At 45.6% G+C, this 15,000-nt stretch overlaps 1 protein-coding gene across 1 annotated transcript in view; it reads left to right on the forward strand.

Annotated features, from left to right (window-relative positions):
- The first annotated feature begins 7,911 nt into the window (after positions 1-7,911).
- The window catches only part of SCNN1G (sodium channel epithelial 1 subunit gamma), a 50,388-nt gene continuing 43,299 nt past the window's right edge, over positions 7,912-15,000 (forward strand). Inside the window, exon 1 of the mRNA XM_040356663.1 lies at positions 7,912-8,196. The gene's annotated coding sequence lies outside the window, so the exon portion shown is untranslated. The remainder of the gene's footprint in view (positions 8,197-15,000) is intronic.

Raw genomic sequence — 15,000 nt, forward strand, 5'->3', positions numbered from 1 at the left:
TTTTTTTTTTATAAATGTGGTTCAAAAATCTCCTCCTGCAACGCTGCAGGCACTGACGTATGCATTCTCAAAGCAACACTCTGCTGCTGTCAGAATAAGCAGATCAGTGCTGCAGCTGACTGGCATTCATGCAAAGCAAACAACCACAATTAATAATAACTGTTACTGGCACTGGGACCGATATGATATTAATGGAATAAAACAACATCTTTTTTTTTCTAAAATCTGTGCCAAAAAAAAGTGAAAAATATATAAGCTAAAGCATAGGTGCAATCCGTTCACTGAACACCCCAGGCCCCTCATGCTTGGGCATATACATTGTTTTTTTTAACTGCGAATGAGAAATATCCTCCTGCAGTTCTGTAGGCACTAACGTATGGATTCTGAGAGCAACACCCTACTGCTGTCAGAATAAATAGATCAGTGCTGCAGCTGTCTGGTGTTCCTGCAAAGTAAACAACAACAGTTTGTCTGGTATAGATTTCAAGGGGAACCCTCTACACCGAAAAAATGGCGTGGGGGCCCACAAATCCATACCAGACCTTTATCCGAGCATGCAGACCGACCGGTCAGGAAAGGGGGTGGGGACGGGCATTCGCCCCCCGCCTCCTGAACCGTACCAGGCAGCATGCCCTTAACATGGGGGAGTGCTTTTGGGGCAGGGGGCGCCCTGTGGGCCCCCCCCCACCCCAAAGCACCTTGTCCACATGTTGATGGGGACAAGGGCCTCTTCCCGACAACCCTGGCCGTTGGTTGTCGGGGTCTGCGGGCGGGGGGCTTATCGGAATCTGGGAGCTCCCTTTAATAAGGGGGCTCCCAGATCCCGGCCCCCCACCCTATGTGAATGAGTGTGGGGTACATTGTACACCTACCCATTCACCTGGTGGAAGAAAAATGTCAATAAAAAAATAGGTTCACAGCTTGGTGGACCCCCCCTGCTCTCCGACCAGTGGGTCTGCGAGGTGGTCTCTTTGGGGTACAAGATAGAGTTTGTTTCCTATCCACCGAACAGATTTTTTCCCTCAAGTCTCCCTCTCTCCGCTCGTCGATCTGCCCTGCTAGGGGTAGTGCAGGACTTGCTAAGTTGCGGGGTAATTTTACCCATTCAGCAGGACAAGAGGTTTTAGGGATTTTATTCAAATCTGTTTGTGGTCCCGAAGAAGGACAGGGTTCGTCCAATTTTGGACCTCAAAGCCCTAAATGCCTTCGTGAGAGTAAGGAAGTTCCGCATGGAATCCATTCGCTCGTGGTAGCTGCGCTCCATCCGGGGGACTTTCTGGCGTCCTTGGACATCAAGGACGCATACTTGCATGTCCCAATTTGCGCAAGTCACCAGAGGTTTCTGCGATTTGCGATAGGGGAGGACCACTATCAGTTTGTGACCCTTCCTTTTGGACTAGCGTCAGCACCAAGAGGTTTCACCAAGGTGCTCGCACCGATCCAAGCTTTGCTGAGACAGCGAGGCATTGCCATCGTGGGCTACTTAGACGACCTTCTTCTGAAAGCAGCTTCTGGCTCAGAATTAGAGGAGGATGTGTCTATAGCCAGCCAGACCCTCCAAGAATTTGGGTGGATGTTAAACATTCAGAAGTCGGTCCTGGTTCCGACTCAGCATTTGGAGTACCTAGGGTTTATTCTGGACTCCTCGGAAGCAAAGGTCTTTCTTCCCCTGAAGAAATTGCAGACTCTTCAGTCTGCAATAAAGCTATTGGCATCCCGCAAATGGTCGTCTCTCTGTTTTTGCATGCGAGTCCTGGGCCTGATGGTAGCCTCCTTTGAGGCGGTACCGTATGCCCAGTTCCACAATCGTGTTTTGCAGAAGGAGATACTGTCCAAGTGGAACAAATCTCCTTTGCCTCTGGATCGTCAGATTCAGGTAAGCCACCTAGTCAGAGTCTCTCTGAATTAGTGGCTGAGATCCCCGGCTCTTCGGTCCGGGAAGTCGGTCCAGTGGACGGTAATTACGACGGAAGCCAGCCTCGCGGGTTGGGGGGGGCTTCTGGGGGGTCCAGTCGGCCCAGGGTCGCTGGACTCTAGCGGAATCTCGTCTGCCGATCAATGTCCTAGAACTCCGGGCGATCAGGCTATGCATCTCCTCGTGGTCGAGGAGGTTGCAAGGTCGCCCGATCAGGATTCAGTCAGACAATGCCACGGCGGTGGCTTATGTCAACCATCAGGGGGGGAACACGGAGCTCGGCTGCAGCTTCCGAGGTCGCTCAGTTTCTAAGGTGGGCGGAAAGAAGCGTGCCGGGTCTGTCGGCCGTCTACATTCTGTGCATGGAAAACTTGCAGGTGGACTACCTGAGTCGCCAAATGCTGGACCAGGGGGAATGGTCATTGCATTCGGAGGTGTTTCAACTCCTTTTCAGGAGATGGGGCACACCGGACGTGGACCTCCTGGCCTCTCGTCTCGACCGCAAAGTGTCAAGGTTCGTGGCCAGGTCCAGAGATCCCTGGGCAGACGCGTCAGACACGTTGGTGGCCCCGTGGGGTCAATATTGGCTAATTTATGCCTTTCCCCTATTGAAGTTGCTTCCTCGGCTCCTCTGCAGAGTGGAGGCTGAGGGGATACCGATGATTCTAATCACTCCAGACTGGCCTCGGCGTCCTTGGTACGCTGATTTTGTGCGCCTGGTGGCGGATGTATCCTGGCGATGCGGGAGGACCTTCTGTCTCAAGGTCCCATACATCATCCTGCTTTACAGTCGCTGGCTTTAACGGCATGGCTATTAAAAATCAGGTATTAAGGGACTCGGTCATCTCAACCATGCTGAGGGCACGGAAGTCTTCTTTCAGGAAGATCTACCATCGCACCTGGAAGGCCTACATCTCTTTGTGCGAAGAGATGGGGTGGCGTCCACGGACGTATTCGGTTTCCAGGGTCCTGCTGTTTTTACAACGTGGAGTGGATCAGAAACTTGCCTTAAACACCATTAAGGGACGGGTTTAAGCCTTGGCTGTGTTCTTTTAGCAGCCTTTGGCGGCTCATTCTCTGGTGGGTACCTTTGTGCAGGGGGTTCATTATATACTTCCCCCTCTTAAACCACCTCTTCCCCCATGGGATTTAAATCTGGTGCTCTCGGTTCTTCAGAAACCTCCCTTTGAAAACATTAGAGAGATTCCTCTCTTGACACTATCTTAGAAGGTGGCCTTTTTAGTGGCCATTACTTCTGTCAGACGTGTTTCTGAGTTGGCCGCCTTGTCCTGCAAGTCGCCATACTTGGTCCTCCATAAGGATAAGGCGGTGTTGCACCCGCAACCTTCCATTCTTCCGAAGGTGGTTTCGGCCTTTCACCTTAACGAGGACATTGTACTTCCATCCTTGTGTCCTCGGCCGACACATCCTAAGGAGGTTTGCGCTACATACTTTGGACGTGGTATGCGCTTTGCGGGTGTACCTGTCTGCTACGGCTCTGTTTCGGAGGTCTGATGGGCCGTACACACGACCGAACATGTCTGCTGAAACTGGTCCGCGGACCAGTTTCAGCAGACATGTTCGGTCGTGTGTAGGCCCGAGCGGACAGGATTCCAGCATACATTTGCCCGCCGGGCCTTTTTCCAGCGGGCAAATATTTCTGGACTTGTTTTAAAACAGCCCGCTGAAATCCTGCCCGCTCGGACATGTTCGGTCGTCTGTACTGACCTACCGTACATGTCCAAGCGCCCGCCATCCCTCGCATGCGTCGAATGACTTTGACGCATGCGTGGAAGCATTGAACTGGCAGGGCCGCCCACGTCGCCGCGTCGTCGCGGCGACGGCGCGGACACGCCCCGCGTATTGTTTACGCGTGGATTTCTGTATGATGGTGAGTACAGCCACCATACAGAAATCCCCGGGCAGACATGTACGGTGAAAACGGTCCGGCGGACCGGTTTCATCGTACATGTATGCTCGTCTGTACGCGGCCTTACTCACTTTTTGTGTCGGTATTTTGTCCACAAAAGGGTCTCATCGGCCACCATTTCTTGGTGGATCAGGCAGACCGTCATACAGGCCTATGCTCTTAAGGGGCGGGCGCCCCCCTTTCAGGTCACGGCACATTCGACCACAGCAATTGGTGCTTCCTGGGCTTTCCGATATCAAGCGTCTGTCTCACAGGTGTGTAAGGTGGTGACATGTTCGTCCGTTCACATTTTTTCCAAATTTTACAAGGTTGATGTGACTGCATCTTCAGATGCTTCCTTCAGCCACAAGGCAGGGGCAGACTGACAACTCATGGGGCCCCCGGGCAATAGGAGATCCTGGGGCCCCCTGTTTTCCCAACTGATCACCAATGTAAGGAACATTCTTCCCACTGATCACAAATGTAAGGGACATTCTTCCCACTGATCACCAATATAAGGGACATTCTTCTCACTGATCACCAATGTAAGGGACATTCTTCTCACTGATCACCACCTAAGGAGCATTCTTCCCACTGATCACCATGGTGGGAAGAATGCTACAGCAGCTACACAACAATGTGACAAAAATTTAACAAGTGATAAAGAAAAAATGTAGCGCTAATATAGGTGAAAAAACTTAAGGGCACCTGAAGTGACTAAAAAGCCAATAAATATTATGCTCATAAATGTGAATATAAAAATAAATGTCCATCAATAAATGTATAAAAAGATGAAAAACATGTAGCCACATCGATCATCACGGACAGGACATTCTTCCCAGTTATACAAGGTAGGTGAAATACTCTTACCGGATCCAGAGGATCTGCCTGTCAGCGACAGCAGATCGTGAAAGCGTAGATTATCCCAAAGAGGGTCCACTCGACTTGTCCAAAGGCTGGATGATAAAGCCACACGCAAACCTGAATGTAGCCCGATAGACCTTGACCGGAAACTCTTGATGGAAATAAATCTGGATCTGACAGAAGTACCCAAAGAAGGAGGGAGGAAAACCCCCTACTTCAAAAAATGTTGCGTGGTGGGAAGAAAAACTCCACAAATGGATAAAAATACACGATGATGAAGCTTAAACTTGGTCCAGCAGATCATGCAGAGAAAAAGAAAACAATGCTCCAAATGGTGCAGATCAAGAAGATAAGGTTTTATTGAAATAAAACCAAACACATTTCTGACATAAAAGCAATACGAAGAGTAGGCGTACCAATCCCTACGCGTTTCATCCTACGGGACTTCGACTGGGGCATCTACCTGCTCCCTCATACTGCCATACATATATAATAAAATACTCCTAATTGAACTATGGAACAAACCAATCAGGCACATTACACAGTATATGTCTGTGATTGGAGGAGAGTCAGTCATTGTCGCTGTTCAATTAGGAGTATTTTTTTATATATGTATGGCAGTATGAGGGATCAAGTAGATGCCCCAGTTGAAGTCCCGTAGGACAAAATGCGTAGGGCTTGGTACGCCTACTCCTTATATTGCTTTTATCCTCTTTTATTCATTTTTGTGATCACTTTTAATGTCAGCAATTTGTTTGGTTTTATTTCAATAAAACCTTATCTTTTTGATCTGTACCATTTGGAGCATTGTTTTCTTTATCACATGTAGAAGAATTGGACTAAACTAATCAAGAAATTTTTGGGGATATTTATTATAGCAAAAAGTAAAAAATATTGTTTTTTTCCCCTTAAAATTGTCGCTCTTTTTTTGTTTATAGCGGAAAAATGTAAAACCACAGAGATGATCAAATACTACCAAAAGAAAGCTCTATTTGTGGGAAAAAGGGACGTAAATTTTGTTTGGGTACAGCGTCATGCGACCGTGCAATTGTCAGTTAAAGCGACGCAGTGCCGTTTCGCAAAAAATGGTCATTAAGGGTGAAAATCTTCCGGTTTGTAAGTGGTTAATACTGCTTTAACACCCCCTCCACCACATAGCTTATTTTTATTATATTATGTTATATTTTATTTTATTAATATATTGCTTTGTAAAATAAAACTAAAAGAAAAGAAAATGTGAGTTACTGCCTTTTGTGACCCGTCAAATTTAACTCTTCATGCTTTGGAAAATTAAACTAAAATTTATAAGTGTCTTAGATATTATTTTTGCTGTAATTACATTTGATTGGAGCTGGGAGAGTAAAGCCTCGTACACACGATGGGCCAGATTCACAGAAGAGATACGACGGCGTATCTCCTGATACGCCGTCATATCTCTGAGAGTATCTATGCGTCTATGCGGCTGATTCATAGAATCAGTTACGCATAGATAGCCCTAAGATCCGATAGGTGTAATTGACTTACACCGTCGGATCTTAGCATGCAATACTTCGGCCGCCGCTGGGTGGAGTTCGCGTCGTTTTCCAGCGTCGGGTATGCAAATGAGCTTTTACGGCGATCCACGAAGGTTTTCGCGTTCGTTACGTTGTTGCTAGTTGTTTTTTCCCGTCGCAAAGTTAGGCCTGCTTTAATGGCTTAAATTTAGACGAGTCATGTTAAAGTATGGCTGTTGAATTTCAATTTTATTTTTTTTGCGTAAGACGTCCGGGAATACGAAAGTACGTTACGCACGTCGCCGTTCAAAAAATTACGTCACTTCGCGCAAAGCACGGCAGGAATTTAAAAAACGGAGCATGCGCAGTATGTCCGGCGCCGGAGCGCGCCTAATTTAAATGGTACACGCCCCATTTGAATTAGGCGGGCTTGCGCTGGACGCCTTTACGTTACACCGCCGTAAGTTTACACGCAAATGCTTGGTGAATCAGGCACTTGCGCTGAAAACTTGCGGCGGTGTAACGTATAGACGATACGTTACGCCGCCGCAGTTATATGTGAATCTGGCCCCATCAGTCCATCCGATGAGAACGGTCTGAAGGACCGTTGTCATCGGTTAACCGTTGAAGCTGACTGATGGTCCGTCCGCCTACACACCAATGGTTAAATAACCGATCGTGTCAGAACGTGGTGACGTAATACACAATGACGTGCTGAAAAAAATGAAGTTCAATGCTTCCAAGCATGCGTTGACTTGATTCTGAGCATGCGTGGATTTTTAACCGATGGTCGTGCCTACTAACGATCGGTTTTGACCTATCGGTTAGGAATCCATCGGTTAAATTTAAAGCAAGTTGGCTTTTTTTTTAAGTGATGGTTAAAGCAGGAGTTCACCCATTTATTTAATTGTTGCCCTTTTCCTCTTAGATTCCTGCTCGTTCGGTCTAGGGGAATCGGCTATTTGTTTTAAAATATGATCCGTACTTACCCGTTTTCGAGATGCATCTTCTTCCGTCGCTTCCGGGTATGGGTCTTCGGGAGCGGGCGTTCCTTCTTGATTGACAGTCTTCCGAGAGGCTTCCGACGGTCGCATCCATCGCGTCACTCGTAGCCGAAAGAAGCCGAACGTCGGTGCGGCTCTATACTGCGCCTGCGCACCGACGTTCGGCTTCTTTCGGAAAATCGTGACGCGAAGGATGCGACCGTCGGAAGCCTCTCGGAAGACTGTCAATCAAGAAGGAACGCCCATTCCCGCAGCCCATACCCGGAAGCGACGGAGAGGATGCATCTCGTAAACGGGTAAGTACGGATCATATTTTAAAACCAATAGCCGATTCCCCTAGACAAAACGAGCATCCATCTAAGGGGAAAATGTGCTCTCTAACGGTGAACCTCCGCTTTAAATAACCTATGGGGCCCACACACGATTGGTTTTGACCGATGAAAACGGTCCATCAGACCGTTGTCCTCTGTTTAACCTATCGTGTGTACGAGGCCTAACTCAAACCCTACCAAACTTGTGCTATGAGCTCCTATTATGGTTATAGTCCTGCAGATGGCGCTACTGTACAGTACACTGCTCATCTTTAATACATGCAACCAGCCTTCAATGCTGCAGTGCTGTACCAAATGGTCTAAGGTGGGAGTAATTCCATAAATATGCCACTAGGTGGAGGCAGAGGATTTAGCATGTGCCTATTGCTTGTCCTAATAGGAGGGATGTAGGTAATTTTGTGCTGACTTGTGCTTTAGGCAAAGAGTCAGGCAGTCAGTGTGCTGAGATGGAGCTAGCAGGTAGGCAGTACTAATACCTGCAGAAGCCAAGAATGCAGTCAGCCCAGTGATGTAGAACATCAGCATGCAGATTGAAAATTACCAACTCATCCGGGTACAATAAAAAAACGAAAAAAAAAAAAAAAACAGATCCTTGCTGTGGATTGCTCTTCTTCCAGTGTGCCAGCATCATCTTTAGTCTGTGACTACTACAATCAACCTTCTACATTGTTACTACCAGGTGAGACTCAGTTTTCCATTCTAATCTGATTACTGCAGACTAATAAAATGATCCGAGCAAAAATTTATTTTTCCAGATTTTATCTTATTACATTGTTTTTTTTTTATTTTTTTTTATTATTAAACAAAATTACTTTTATACTATATACTGTTCAAAAGGCAATTATTTTGTACAAACTGTAGAAGTTTGGATTTGGAAAACGAATGCAGCCACCACATCTAATGATTGGTAATCTGCAATATATAAAATGTTTGGTATATGCCATACTGTTCAAAATGTAATTACCTTTGTATAAAGCGTACATGTTTGGATTTAGGGGGACACCATCTATTGGCTAAAAAAGCGTCACCCCAAAGCCAAACTTCTTGGATTGCAGTAATCTTTCTATGTAGTTGGTATCCCTCTAAATCCAAATTTCCACTTTTGTCGATGGCTAACACACGGTACGGCGATTTGCTGCTGTTCATATAAACTGGTGAAATTGAAGTACCAACATCATTTTCATTTTTCATTTTCATTTCTCAGATAACTGGTTCTCTGCCAGTGGCTTGGAAGTCATATGTGGCTCTCATGTTAATGTTGCTTGGATCGGTGTGCTAAGTACAGTAAAACCTTGGATTGCGAGCATAATTAGTTCCAGAACCATGCTTGTAATCCAAAGCACTTGTTTATCAAAGCAAATGATTTGTTCCGCAACCATTTACTCATAGGTTCTTCAAGTTTATAGTTCATATAAAAAGATTGGGCCAGATTCACGTAGAAATGGGCTACGCTGCGGCGGCGTAACGTATCCCATTTACGCAAGTTTACAGCGTAAGTGCCTGATTCACAAAGCACTTACCTGTAAACTTGCTGCGGCGTAGCGTAAATCCACCCGGCGCAAGCCCGCCTAATTCAAATGGGGCGAGCACCATTTAAATTAGGCGCGTTCCCGTGCCGAACGTACTGCGCATTCTCCGTCCCTAAAATTTCCTGACGTGCATTGCGCTAAATGACGTCGCAAGGACGTCATTGGTTTTGACGTTAATGTAAATGGCGTCCAGCGCCATTCACGGACGACTTACGCAAACAACGTGAAATTTAAAAATTCAACGCGGGAACGACGGCCATACTTAACATTGGTTAGACCACCTAGAGGGCATGCTTAGTTTTACGCGACATATCTCTACAGAAGCGACGGGCAAAGCGGACGTTCGTGAATCGGCGTAACTAGTCATTTGCATATTCTACGCCGACCACAATGGAATCGCCACCTAGCGGCCGGCCTAGAATTGCAGCCTAAGATCCGACGGTGTAAGTCACTTACACCTGTCGGATCTTAGGGCTATCTATGTGTAACCTGATTCTATGAATCGGGCGCATAGATACGACAATCGTATCTCAGAGATATGACGGCGTATCAGGAGATATGCCGTCGTATCTCTTTTGTGAATCTGGCCCATTATAGCAATGTTTTTCATTTATCATTTGGATGTGATTACAACCTTCTGGTTTCTTTCAATTATTTATTGATATATATATTTTTTTTAATACTTTTTTAGTGCACCAAATCAGATCTTTATTATTTATTTATTTATGGTCATACGTTTCATTATTGGTTATGCACTTGATTACATGACGGACTGATTACAGTATTGGTTTTTCACGTTGTAGCGCAGCTTTTTACTGTTTCCTTTATCTATTATGTTTATCACATGATAAAGCTGCTGCTGTGTTTCTTTGCTATATAGTTAGCACAGTATTTTCCCTATATTTCCAATAAATATTGATTGATTTGCACAAAAGTTATCAGGTCTACAAAATAGGGGAAAGATTTATGACAATTTTATTATTATTATTTTTTACTAGTTATGGTGGTGATCAGTGATTTTTAGCGGGACTGCAACATTGCAGCGGACAGATTGGACACCTACTGGAACTGACATTTCTGACACTTTTTTGGGAACCAGTGACATTACAGTAATCAGTGCTAAAAATATGCACTGTTATTGTACTAATGACACTGGCAGGGAAGAGGTTAACATCAGGGGCGATCAAGGGGTTAAATGTGTTCCCTGTTTGTGTTTACTAAGGCCGCGTACACACGATCGGTCAAACCGATGAGAACGGTCTGATGGACCGTTTTCATCGGACCAAACTGATCGTGTGTAGGCGCCATCGGTTATTTATCCATAGGTTAAAAAAAAGCAATCTTGTTTTAAATTTAACCGATGGATTCCTAACCGATAGAACAAAACCGATCGTTAGTAGGCACGTCCATCGGTTAAAAATCCACGCATGCTCAGAATCAAGTCGACGCATGCTTGGAAGCATTGAACTTCGTTTTTTTCAGCTTCGTTGTGTATTACGTTACCGCGTTCTGACACGATCGGTTATTTAACCTATGGTGTGTAGGCGCGACGGACCATCAGTCAGCTTCATCGGTTAACCGATGTTAACGGTCCATCAGACCGTTCTCATCGGATGGACCGATCGTGTGTACGCGGCATAACTGTATAGGGGACTGTGAAAACACACAGATACGTCTTCCTGCATAGCAGAAAAAAAAGATCTGTGTGATCTCCCCTGTGATAACGGATATCTGCCTTGTTTACACAGGCAGATCCCTGTTCTGTCACTTTGGGGAATGATCGTGGGTGGCCGATTGGCTCCCCCCACTGGCCAATGGGAGCATGCGTGCCTACAAAAGTGAGTTCCCAGGCCAACGTACAGCTACGGCGATCTGTGGGATCGCGCCACGTTGCCACAGTATAATGACGGCAGCTGGTCGGCAACAGCTTAATTTACTTTTTTTTTTTCGACTTTCGACTTTCCGGCGGAATTTTTTCATCTAATATTCCGACTGTGTGTGGGCCCCATCTGACTTTTTTCCATCGGAGTTTAAAAATAGAACGTTTTATTTTTTTCCGAAAATTCCGATTGTCTGTGTGGAACTCCGACGGAGAAAAAAACCACGCATGCTCAGAATCAAGTCGACGCATGCTTGGAAGCATTGAACTTCATTTTCCTCAGCTCGTCGTAGTGTTTTACGTCACCGCGTTTTGGGCGGTCGGATTTTGGTCTGACAGTGTGTATGCAATACAGCTTGAATGGAATTCCGACTGAAAATTCCATTGGATCTTATCCCATCGGAAATTCCGATCATGTGTACAGGGCATAAGTCTGTTGTTTTTCAACAGAACAAGCTCTCTTGAAGATGCAGCAGTTTGAGTTCTCAGACAAACCATGTGCCACTGACAGAGGTGCTTGCAATGATCAGGTTTTATTTATTTATGTAAAAACCTTTATCCCAAAAGGAAAAGATAAATTTGTTGCTGTAACTGCTTATATAGTGTTAGCTCCAATTTGTTAGTTTATTTAACCACTTCAGCCCCGGACCATTTGGGCGGTCAAAGACCTTGCCACTTTTTGCGATTCGGCACTGCGTCGCTTTAACTGACAATTGCGCGGTCGTACGATGTGGTTTCCAAACAAAATTGACGTCCTTTTTTCCCACTAATAGAGCTTTCTTTTGGTGGTATTTGATCACGACTGTGGTTTTTATTTTTTGCGCTATAAACAAAAATAGAGCGACGATTTTAAAAAATTAAAAAAAAATACTTTTTGCTATAATAAATATCCCCCAAAAATATATAAAAAATTATGTTTCCTCAGTTTAGGACGATACGTATTCTTCTACCTATTTTTGGTAAAAAAAAATCATAATAAGCGTTGATTGGTTTGCGCAAAAGTTATAGCATCTACAAAATAGGGGATAGTTTTATGGCATTTTTGTTAATATTTTTTTTTTACTAGTAATGGCGGTGATCAGCGATTTTTATCCTGACTGCGACATTATGGCGGACACATCGGACACTTTTGACACATTTTTGAGACTATTGTCATTTTTACAGCGATCAGTGCTATAAAAATGCACTGGTTACTGTAAATGACACTGACAGTGAAGGGGTTAACCACTAAGTTAAGTGTTCCCTATTGAGTGTTTCTTACTGTAGGGGGATGGGCTGTGTGTCACATGACACTGATCTCGGCTCCGAGTACATGGAGAGGAGATCATTGTCATTGTCACTAGGCAGAGCGGGGAGATGCTTGTTTGCAGTGCGCTGGCAGGACAGCAAAAAAGTCCTGCTAGCCGCATCTTTGCAGCGCTGTAGGAGCGGTGTATACAGCGCTCCTGAAAGCGCCCCTGCCCATTGAAATCAATCAATTTTCGGTTGCTAGCGGGGGTTAAAAGCGCCCCCCCTAGCGGTCGAAAACCACTGCAAAAACGACGGTAAAGCGCTGCTAAAAATGTATTTACATTTTTTTGCTTTTTCTCCTATGTTTTTATGTTTTCACCTGGCCTGTAACACACGGTCGGACTTTCATCGGACGAATCAATGGATTTTTGTGCGAAGGGGCGTTGTCCTTGAACTTGTTCTAAATACACACGGTAGAACATTTTCAGCCAACATACACCAAACCACATGGTTTTTCAGCTCTTTACCGCCACCCTTTTGGCAACTTCTGCTATTGTTGTCTGATGTTTAGCATTGGTTCGGAGCATGTGTGTTTGTACTTTGGATTTTAGTCCGATGGAACACATGTTTTGTCGGAATAATTTGAGAGCATGCACAGCCAACATTTGTTGTCGAACATTCCGACAACAATTGTCCGATGGAGCATACAGACGGCCGGATTGTCCGACATTGTCCGGACGGCAACAGTTTTTTTTCCTTTTGGGATAAAGATTTTACATAAATAATTAAACGTTGATTATTATAAGCACCCTGTCAGTGGCAAATGGTTTGTCCCAATCCGCTAACTGCTAAATCTGCAAGACAGCGAGTTCTGTTTAAAAACAACAAGCTTACTGGCCAGATCAACAGACAAAAAAAAGACGTAAAAAAGACTAAAAAAACAAACAAACAAAAAAAGAATGCAAACACCACATCTTATGCCGGGTACACACAGTGGTAATTTATAACAACAAATGTCCGATGTGAACTTTTGGTCAGATATTCCGACCGTGTGTAGGCTCCATCGGAAATTTGCTGTCAGAATTTCCGACAACAAATGTTTGAGAGCTGGTTCTCAATTTTTCCGTCAACAAAAGTTCTTGTCGGAAATGCCAATCGTCTGAATGCAATTCCGACGCACAAAAATCCTACGCATGCTCGGGATCAATATGACGCATGCTCGGAATCAAAAAACGTAATTTTTCTCGGCTCGTCGAGTGTTGTACGTGACCGCGTTCTTGACGTTCGGAATTTCCGACATTTGTGTGACCGTGTTTATGCAAGACAAGTTTGAGCCAACATTCCGTTGGAAAAAAAAGCACGGTTTTGTTGTCGGAAATTCCGATCGCGTGTACGCAGCATAAGAATTGATAAGCCGCCATATATAATAAATTATTGCTTTTGGGTGTATTTTCACTTTAAAGAAAATCAAAGTCACATTCTTCTGTGCAGCCATAGAATTGGGGGATAAGGTGGGTGCTGCTACCACCGCTGATTACTCAGGGAAAGCTGCTTAGCTGTAATAAGTAATAGTGATCTCTATATGTAGGCAGTGCCGATCCTGACCTCCCTGGGCCCCTAAGCAAAATAACATGTCACATTAAAGTTGAGAAGCGAGGGGGGGGGGGGGGGGTGGCTGCCGAAAAATAACATGTCACATTAAAGTTGAGAAGCGAGGGGGGGGGGGGGGGCTGCCGAAAAATTACATGTCACATTAAAGTTGAGAAGCAAGGGGGGGGGGGGGGGGGCTGCCGAAAAATGACATGTCACATTAAAGTTGAGAAGCGGGAGGGACAGTGACTTGTCACATTAAAGATTAAAGTTGAGAAGCTTGGGGAGGGGGTGTTCTGCTGTCGGAAATGACATCTTACATTAAAGGGGAGTTCCAGCCAATTTTTATGTTTATTAAAAGTCAGCAGCTACAAAAAGTGTAGCTGCTGACTTTTAATAAACAGGCACTTACCTGCTCCAGCGTTCCAGCGACGCGCCGGCCGGGGCTCCGCTCCTCTCCCCCCCTCCCCGGCCAGCGTCTTCATTTCATCTTTTGCCTGACGAAGAGGTCCTGTGCGACCTCGAAACGTTGCTGTTTTTGATCGCTATTATGCATTAAAACTTTTGGACGTTTTTTTAAATGATCCTTGGTGTGCTGGCGAATATGTCCACATGATTTGCTTTCCGGTTCCCAGCTGGTTATCGCTTCAGCACCCTCTTTACTTATTGGCCATTTTCCAGGAAGGTGTGCAATTGGAATATTTTTGAGACTTCATTTCAACTGTGGGCACCCGGCCGTGACAGCTTTCGGCTTCACGGCCGGGCACCCACTGCGCATGCGCGAGCGGCACTGCGCATGCGCAGCCCGACGCTGCGCCGTCTGATTGGACAGGAGATCGCCTAGGACCTGTGACATGTCGTAGGCGATCGCCTACAGCGGGGGGCTGCTGTAGGCGATTAAGCTTAATCGCCTAACTAGCCTCTCGGTGGAAGGAGGAAGTGGGACAGGAAGTCCCACTCCTCCTGAAGCCCCCACCCCCCCCCCAAAAAAAATTACATGCCAAATGTGGCATGTAAGGGGGTGAGGAGTGGGATAAGCGGAAGTTCCAATTTTGGGTGGAACTCCACTTTAAAGTGAGAAGCGGGGGTGGTGACTTCTTACCTCTTCTCTCATGCAGCCAGTGAGTTGAGAAGCGGGGTGAGCGGCCGAAAATGACTTCTCACTAGGCGGGGCCTCTAGTGATTTGCAGCTTTGCGGGGCCCTAAGCGGCTTGCATAGTGAGCCTATAGGGTGGATCAGCCCTGTATGTATGTA

This window comes from Rana temporaria, chromosome 6 (assembly GCF_905171775.1).
Source record: "Rana temporaria chromosome 6, aRanTem1.1, whole genome shotgun sequence".
In the NCBI taxonomy this organism is placed as follows: domain Eukaryota; kingdom Metazoa; phylum Chordata; class Amphibia; order Anura; family Ranidae; genus Rana; species Rana temporaria.